Below are 9,638 nucleotides of genomic sequence, written 5' to 3'. Positions count from 1 at the left end.
CTAGGCGTAACATTAGGCCAGACCCTCAGCTACCAGTAATACTTAGAAAACACCTGCAACAAAACAAACGCCTGCATATCATAATACAGAAATTAGCAGGTGCATTATGGGAAAACAACACATATCTCCGGATGACGACACAAGCGCTGGTTCTCTTGAGAACAGAATATTGATGACCAGTCTGGTGTAACAGTCTGCATACAAAACTCGACAGACAAATCAATGCCATGAGGATAAAAAATAAGAGGCACACTTAATCTGTGCCACTACCATGGTTTCCATTGAACATTAGGCAAGAATCCGCTGTACTTTAAGAATACAGATACCTATATATATACAGGACATATGATCTGTGCCGGTGATCCGAGTAATGTCCCAAACACTTTTTTGACCCCTGATGACCGACAAAGACATCATTGATTTGTCGTTCTAAAGCTGGATGACCTAAGAAATCCTGAAGAAGTAACTCAAAGGTTTGGCACGTAATTTATCTGGCTTTAGCCTGCATAGAAAACAATGGGCTGTGCTTAATTGTGTAGTGGCTGTGAATATCACCGTGTGGTGCCGGGCTTGCGAGACCACGGCAGATAATGTTGTCATTATGTGCAGCCCGGTTACTGGGCGTAGTACCAGCCCTAGCGGGGCTTGGGTGAGCACTGGTTAGCGCAGAGGCACCACGTACAGTGTGCGGTGCAGGCTCCCGGTGAGGCAGCGAGAGAGTCAGCCAGCCAGGGTTACGTTGAGGCATAATACGCTGGTTGACTTGCCGACACGTGACCGGATGATATTGGTGGGAGGCCACCGGTGGATGGGGGCCGCTGGGTGGTTACGTGGTATAGCGGAGGTCTTGGCAGCCTTCGGGAAAGGGCCGGAGAGATCGAGAAGGTAGGCGGGGTGAGAGGCAGAGCCAGCCCCAGCCCGATATAACGGGGGCCCACGTGGGGCTCGGGGTTCTTGACTGTTGGTGAAGAAGATCCACGTCGGGTTGAAGAAGCCTCTAGCCACGCGGTCCGGGACCCAGCTCGTGGTCCGGACCGGGATAGCGGGACCGTGTCTAGTTCTGCCGTAGCGTGGTTAGATTGGCGTTCAACACCTGAATTATGTTTTGTTGTGTTGAGTTTATGTAATAGTGTTGCTACCAAGACAACGTCTGCGACTCAGTTGGACTCACTACAATTGTATCTGAACACACGGTAGCTGTGGACATTTGCTTCACAAATGGAATATAAAAGAGTCCGATCTGTGCATCACATAAGAGACCACTGCGAAAATATGCTTACACAGGAGGTAGAGATTGAATGTTGTGAGTTGCTCGTCAAATGCCATACGACTGAGATAAAGCCTGTGACATCCAGAACTTCCTCTTCTCAGTATCACAATAGACTGGTGAAATATCCGAGCGTCATTGCAGCTAGACATACCTTTTTCCTCGTTCTTGTAAAACCAGTCACTGGGTGTCACCATTCATCCAAGCACAAAAGGGTATCACAATAACCATGCCACCTATCACGCGTAAAACTCATGGCTATTTAAAGCTCCACCGCAAGACAGTACAGCAAGACTCCAGCAAATAGCTTCCTCTCTGTGAACGTCACCTCGTCACCGTGAGTCTTTTCTCTACCATCACACACATCAAACGACGCAAACACAGGCATTGTTTCTAGTTAAGTGCTCGAGTAATTTCTTCCATAAGAAGTTTTTTAGGTTAGATCGCCTAAACATATAAATGTGTTGTTAGAACCCGGTCACCACCCGACAGCCAACTTGTAAGGGTTGTCACGTAAACAGAACATGCCAATTCGTCACTAGTACAACACACCGGTGTGTTGGAGAGCCAAGCCACAACATTTACAATCCGAGTACGACGTTTCGCCAGTAATTACAACTAGCTTCATCAGTTTGAAGAAAAGTATCCTCCCCATAGAGGTTAGTAATTACATATTTACGCGATCTAACCCAAAAAACCTATTATGGATATTGGTCGCGAAAGCCTATGTGTTAAACCAAGAAATATCTGTTTGTGGAAAAATGGTTAAAAAGCTGATTTTTTTTTTACATATATTGTATTGAAAAGTACATCAATGTTAGCCGAGTATGGTATTAATACAGTAACGCCTGAATTATTATATTTTGCAAGCATATTTAGGACAGAATAACATGCAACACACTGGTGTGTAAATAAGAAGCACTTTATGGCCAATTCAAAGTTTACAACAGCACCATGGAGATTATTTAATTTCGTCCATGATGCTTCAGGTGCACACAGATTTATCCAAACATGCCAAGAGCGACTCTAACCCGAAGAAGCATATGCAAATATGGCGTTGATTTCCTCTAATTATTTGAAACGGAAATCACTTTGAATGCATTTCCAGTCTTGTCACAGTGGACGCTGCTTCTCTTGTTCGCATTAACCCCAGATTGTGTTTCCCTTAGGAAATTAACTATCGTGGAACATCGCACATATTCACTGCACATTTGTGATGTTTTAGAAAAGAGTTGTGGATACGCTTTGTCAAGTTCTCAATAGAAAAACCCCAAGGATTCCCACAATAATGGCTTCCAGGTGAATACTACGCAACAGTTCCGCTGTGTATGCCATGTCTGGTAGGCCACTGAGTAGGCAGTAGCTACTCCACTCCCTGTATTTGTAGATGCAATTGGAGACATCTACTTTTTTGTAGTTATAGTGCAGCATGTCTAATAGGCATCATCCAAAATTTGAATCGATTCGACAAAAGTTATAACTTTGACAACATATTTCTTAAATGCTAAAGTTTTGTTTTGTGACCTCCAGGTGAAAGATGCTATAGAATTATAAATCATCATGATTAACAACTAGCTTGCTGAAGTGGTCTTCAACTGCACATAGACGCATGTGAAACAATCAAACCCGTGAATTTGGCAATAACCTAAGCAACTCTTGGTACGACGTGTCGCCAATAGCATGACATACGTGTAGAGGACTAAGAACCCCTTTCCCGGGCTTTTCGCCCTTCAAACGAATCCAAAAGGCGGCTCCCACTCACGACCTATGAATCCGTAAGCCACTCGCGGTTAGCCGATCGCACGAGGCGAGGTTCACATTCGAACGCGTGAGCCGTTGCAGCATCCTAACAACTTGCGTTTGAGCGCAGGCTCTCATAATCGATTAATTAACTAATTCAAAAGGAGTGAATCTACACAAGTGTTAATGGACGTTACAATTTATTAAAGTGTTTTTGCTAACTTTCAGTCCTTCTTTACCCGATCCAGGTCCACTGCAAATCAAGGTGCTGAAACGGACTCTTCCACAGATTTTTTCCATATTAATAATGTAATCAAAACAGACGTGTACAAGGGAATTAATTGGAAAAAAACACAATACACGTTCTATAGATCACAAAAAGCCAATGAACATGTTTTAAAATTAGTTACTTTACATGGTTCATATTTTGGAACAACAATTCAACAATGTGTCATCAAAATGTTGGGGCTGGGCAAGGCATCTCATAGACAGCACGACGCAACGTATTCCACAGGAGGGACGGAGAAGAAAATAGAAATAAAGTCCTCTAGGTATTGGGTGCAAAAAGAAGATTTCAGATGGCAACATATTGATCCAAAATATGACTTTGATGATTTAGTGTGTATAGGTCTTCATTATGATTGCTTCATGGTGTACATGATATCTAAGAAGAGTGTGAAAGAGCTTATAAAAGATAAAATAATAAAACCCCAAGGAAATCAGGGATATTGGTTTTTCAGAGGGTCAGTTAAAGATAAGTTGTGCACAATTAAATCAAAAGATGATATAGAAACATATTTCAAAAAACAACGTGAAAACGGTGGAGTGTAATTGTAATGTAGTCTCCCGAATCCCCCCTCCCCTCTGATTGGGTCTGGCTAACTGCAAGGGGATAGTCAGAGAGGAGGCCAGGAGACTACAATCAGCCGAGCAGGCCACTCCAATCCCAAGTGAAAATTCAGGAAAGCAGGCTGTAGACGTGGGCCTACATCAATACCACCAGTATTACATAATGATGCCATCCTAAGAAAGCAACTCTCATAGTATATAATGCATATAAAAAATGAGCGTTTTTCACCATTAACACAGCCGATTGCGCCTTTTAAGGATTTCGCTTCCGAGACTAGAGCAAAACATCGTACACTATATCTAAGCACAATTCAATGTAAAATCATTAATATAATTTACAGCATAGAGCAATAACGCGGGAAATCTGCGGGTGGTAAAGTAAAATAGGGGGTTAGAACTAAACACTGAATAAAATATAGTACATTACACAATAACATAACACGTAAACATTACATTAATTTTACATGCATTTTATAATACATTCCTGCGGAGGGAGCTGGTAGGAACGTTGGGTTCCTCGGTCAATGGCCAGGGTCAACGGCGGCGTGGTGAGGGCAGGCACAAGCCGGCGTGAGTAGCTTAAACGTTGAGTTTAAGCTGGCCATTGAGTTTTATAAGGGCACCACGGCGTGACCAGCCCCTCCCCGCCCCACCCCTCCCACCCCCCCCACCCAGCCCCACCCTCCCCACCCAGCCCCTCCCCATCCCTCCCCACCCAGCCCCTCCCCTCTCCACCCAGCCCGACCCCTCCCATTTTTGAATGCACGACGGACGGACAAAATAATCCCCTGTGGGCTGGTGGAACCAGGTGGTTCCTACCAGTATTAACAGTGATGACAGTGTCAATGCAGTGATGGGGGAAGGTCGGGTTAGAGGGGCTCAGCCCACCCTCTCTTCTTCTGGGCCACAGATGCAACACTCACCGCAACGCTTCGGGTCCACAATTAAGGGCAAAATTAACCCTTTCGCAGAATCGGAACAAAACATTTAATAACTATCGGCACAGCACGTATTTATGTCGGAAAGACGTACGGAGGCTCCCACCAGGCAACGGAGGAGGGCGTGTGGCACAGTTTGGCGCCAGTTGTCGTGAAGTGCGGTCGTGTCGCTGCGGTTCTCTGCGGTGAGTACATTGCATTTTTTTTTTTAAACGGCGGTGCTACGCCTCCTGAATAAAATGAACGGCCACCGCTTGCGCGTTCCGGGGTGGAGCTGTAGCGCCAGAACCACGGTCCCGCGAAATTTGTAACAATGGCGTTACGCAATGCAGTGATGTCACCCTGTGATGCAATGACATGACACATGCATCATGTGACTTCCTGAACACCGTGTTTACACGTGGATACCCAAATTTCCAGGCCACGATTGATAAATTGGGAAACAAATAATAAACCGTTTATTAAACCCTTCCCCCATCATCTCTTTGACGTCGTCGTTATCGTTGAAATTAAAGGTATGTAAAGTTAATGCAACGTTTATTTATGTTTTAGATTGTTATTGTGTAATTTAATGCATTGTATTCGGTGTTTAGTTCATAAACAGGCAAATCGAAAGGCAACCCGAGTTTAGCTATGACGAGTCTGACAGCGGCCGTGTACTTTTCCAACCGCGGATTTGCCTACCACGGGATTTTCCAGGAACCGAACCTCCGCGGTTGGCGAGGGATTACTGCAGGGGCGGTTTCTTCATTAGGGCGATTGGGCGACGCACCACCAATGTCATTCAACCACAGAGTCACGCTAGCCATCACTGTGCCTCTGGATATAGTCCAATCAGCGTCATGTCACGTTCTGTGGAGTACCGCCTCTTTTTGGGCGATTTCACTCCGGCTGAGAATCGCCCCGAGTGGCCCCATAGACTTACATTCAAAGATGTTTTTTTTCGAACGGCGGGCGCTCCAATGCATTCTCTATGGCTTCCGGGAGGGCTTGCACTAACGTGCTTACGTCATCATACGTGCTAACGTCATCATACGTAAGCACGTTTCATCCAACAATATAATTTATCGCCACCTAGTGGAATCTTTAATAAAATAAACTTGAGTGGTTTGTTTTAATAGTGAGTATAGAAACAAACAAGATGTATTGTAAGAGTCACTTTATTTTTCATTAATATTAAAGAAGTGAAGTTGCCTTTACATGCTTAAGCTGTTAATTTATCCATTGCATGGGTGGACAGTATCCTTATCAATCATCCAGACATTTGCCCCCCCTGAGAGATTTTGCAGGAGCCGCCACTGGATTACTGTATTGCAAAGTCAGTTTTGTGTCACCGAGTGACTTTTCATGAACAGCGCTCTCAGGTATTGCAAGTCAGGCAGTGGGTATTGGCGACAGAGACCTTGGCATTAGGTTTAAATCCCAACACATTTTTTTGCAAACAATTTTATTATTTTTTTACTTCAGGTTGGTAAAATGAATACATGCCATAACGCCCCTTTGTCACGTGATTGTTACATTTTCTCCAAATAGGTTGTGCAGATTAAGTAACACAAAAAACACGAGCATAAAACAATCTTTACAAAAGTACCTTTAAAGACCAGCATTAATTAAATTACAACCGGTAAACTAGTTTTAGAATCGATTTCCGGTTAGGAACGTCAGGAACCGGTAAGCATTTCCAGTGGAATTTTAGTAATGAATGCACTGATTGGTGCGTCCGAAAGGTGTACTTTATAATTGTATTTTTAAAAGGCACAGAACATTATCCTAATTATGGAAGTGACTGTTATCACCATCTATTCACACTGTGAACCCTAATTAATAAACTTAGTCGAAACTCGGGCTGATCTTCTGAAATGATGATAAACAAGTTTTACTTGTCTCGATTTAAAGCTTTCGTGACTGCAGGTATTCATCTTCTTGGTTCTTTCGGTAAAGTCGCGTAGAATGGAAATAATTAAAATATTAAATATATAGATTTGTTTTATTTTATTATTTCCCTTCTACGTGACTTTACCGAAAGAACCAAGAATATGAATCCCTGCAGTCACGAAAGCTTCAAATCAAAACTGTTAATCTGTGTTAGATATTGGAAATACTCAATGGTTGTTCCCAGGTCTTCAAACCAGGCTATCAATTCCACCTTGGCACGAATAATGTGGCTAATTTATGCATTGTTATGTGTACACGTAACATCATGAATATTAATGCCCGTGTGGGCTTGTCTAACGTTCTGTATACAAATGACTCATCCATTTCGCCAACATGTGTAATGGCAAGTTTACATTTGGGGGAAAAAAATGCTGAAAATTGTCTAAATTTATACAAGCAGACAATATTCAAACACATAAAACTCAAACTTACTGCCTTGTGTCAGGATATTTTACGATAGCTCACGTAAGACATTTATATGCTTTGCTAAGTGTTACAATCCAGTTAAAGAGTCTCTTTGACAGCATGCAGACGCATTCCCATTTATGGGCATTGTTTAATCCCTAGCCAAAAATGTAGTGGCCAAAAAGAAAACCAAGCTGAACTTTTTTTTTACAAATAATAGCATTTTAATAATGATGTAGTATTTGTGAGTGTGATTTTGTTAAGGCAATTTGTGTTGATTAATGGGATATGTACTTTGTAATCATGTTTAGCAATATAGTATTTGTGCATCACCGACCTTGATAAATGTGACTGGTTCCCTGTGTCGATGTAGAGCGATATGCACCGGTTTTAATTTATTTTACGGTATGTTCCAAGACATTACCAACAGGTGTGCGTGATTTTTTTGTATGTAACGTGAACATTTTGAACAATAACTGGAAGGGTTATAGAATGTCAGTTGTTTCCAAGAATACCAAGTTTGGAGATTGTTCCCTTTACAACAATGTTCTATGTGCATTGCTGTTTAGTTATCATAAATATGTAACCGAATAGATATCCTTGTGTGAGGGTTGCTCATTTTTTTAATATGGGAGAGGAGTTCCAATCCATTTCTCTCCCATGCAATGCCCTCAATATTATAGAGCACAAATGCGAACTTTTAAATGTAATTTAACGGTGACAGAAAGATGGACAATGACTCCATCCGTAATACAGAGAATCTTAACAAGTTTTGGAATGTATTAACTATGCCTTGGTTCGATATGCACTATTGATGCACTATGCACACGGGCACGGACTGTGGTGGATTTCCTGACAATATAACCAACTCTTCAAAACTCTTGGCAACAGCACACATTTTACATAACCCCGTAGTTCAGCTTAACACAGCGCCCCCATGTGTCGACAATCACAACTCTGAGTACAACCAACTCTTCAAACTCTTGGCAACAGTAACAAACACACACTTGTTCAACCCTGTAGCTCACAGCTTAACACAGCGTTCCTGCGTGTTGACAATCACAGAACACTGTGGTGACAAAACAGATTCAGCAAAACGTGACGACCGTTCGCACCCAGCCTTACGAACACACCATTCTTAGGTAAAGAGACAACGTGGCAGAAGCCCAGGGTACGTAACGGCAGTCTCAGGACTTGGTTGGCGCTTTCAACAGGGCTCTGAACAACTCAACGCAGCTGCACTATCGGGACTTGGTTTTGGAGCTTCCAGCAGTGCTCTGAGCGACTCAACACTTCAGCAGGCCCGGGTCCCGGCTCGCACCCAAAACAGCGCTCACAGCGACTCGGTGCAACAGCTGTCCCAGCCACCGACGCGTCCACCCCGCAGCACTGCACAAAGCGACTCCGCGCACCAGCAGCACCGTGCACCGGCCAGTCCACACAACTGCAGCAGCACCGACAACAGTCCCAGCCACCGAGCCCCTCATACAACATCAGCGTGCTGCAGCAACTAAGTAATGCCGGCCCGGACAAATATACAAATTTAGTCCCGCCCTCACAGCCTCTGTCAATCAACTTGGTACGTGCAGTGCGGAACCACACAAGCCCTTCAAACAATCACGCACAATTCTAGATTTGAAGCTTTCGTGACTGCAAGGATTCATACCGAACACTCACGCACAGCCCCGTCGACTGCCCCTCGCCCCACACCAATTGGCCTGCCCTGACTGGCCAATTCGTGTCCCGCCCCCAGTCAAGGTCAGACTTTGTGGCGCCTTGGCTTCCGGAGACGGTGGGCTTAGGAGGATTTTCCCCTCCACAATAGCCCCCCCCCACCCCGAGGCGACAGGATCCGTCCACACCGTTACACCTTGTCTATTTACATACAAGTGCAATAATAAACATTAATCCATGTTGACGTTTCTGTAACTTAATGTCACCAAGACATTTTCACGATGAAGAAGTGACTTGTCCTTACAAACTTTTGTTTCAGGAAATGTTATTTCATGTTTATTTAGGGGCCATCCATAAATGACATCACGCATTTGGGGGGGTGGGGTGTCAGACATTTGTGACGATGCATGACGAGGGGGGGGGGTGAGAAATGTGACGTGACATCAAAATGCGCAACTTTAAGTAAATGTAGACAACACGTTCTACTTAATTAAATAGATTTTTAAAATAAATGTTTTTTTCCTACAACATCAGAGTGCAGCGCCACATTAAATATGCACTACAATGACAATAGTTTAAAGCGAATTGAAGCATGTTTTATTTTCAAAATGGAAATATGGTTTGGGGGGGAGGCAGAGCTTTGTGACGTCATATTTGAGGTGGGGTCTGACTTTTTGTGAGGCCGTGTGACGAGAGGGGGGTCAAAAATCGTCCAAAATCGCGTGACGTCATTTATGGACGGCCCCTTATATTTGTGCACTGTTTTTAATGTATTTTGTATTGCGGTTGTTTTTTACCCTGGTTTTTATTTATCAGATTTTTATGCATTT

The 9,638-nt window shown here is 43.5% G+C and overlaps 1 long non-coding RNA gene across 1 annotated transcript; it reads left to right on the top strand.

Annotated features, from left to right (window-relative positions):
* The first annotated feature begins 970 nt into the window (after positions 1-970).
* Positions 971-3,326, top strand: LOC144737851 (uncharacterized). Its single transcript, XR_013589084.1, has 2 exons — positions 971-1,604; positions 2,437-3,326. It is a non-coding gene; the product is annotated as an uncharacterized LOC144737851 (long non-coding RNA).
* Positions 3,327-9,638: the final 6,312 nt, after the last annotated feature.

Source organism: Lampetra planeri, chromosome 74, assembly GCF_965212315.1.
Source record: "Lampetra planeri chromosome 74, kcLamPlan1.2.h2, whole genome shotgun sequence".
NCBI classification, from domain to species: Eukaryota; Metazoa; Chordata; class Hyperoartia; order Petromyzontiformes; family Petromyzontidae; genus Lampetra; species Lampetra planeri.
The sequence above is the reverse complement of the archived record's forward strand: the minus strand, read 5'-3'. Positions and strand labels throughout refer to the sequence as shown.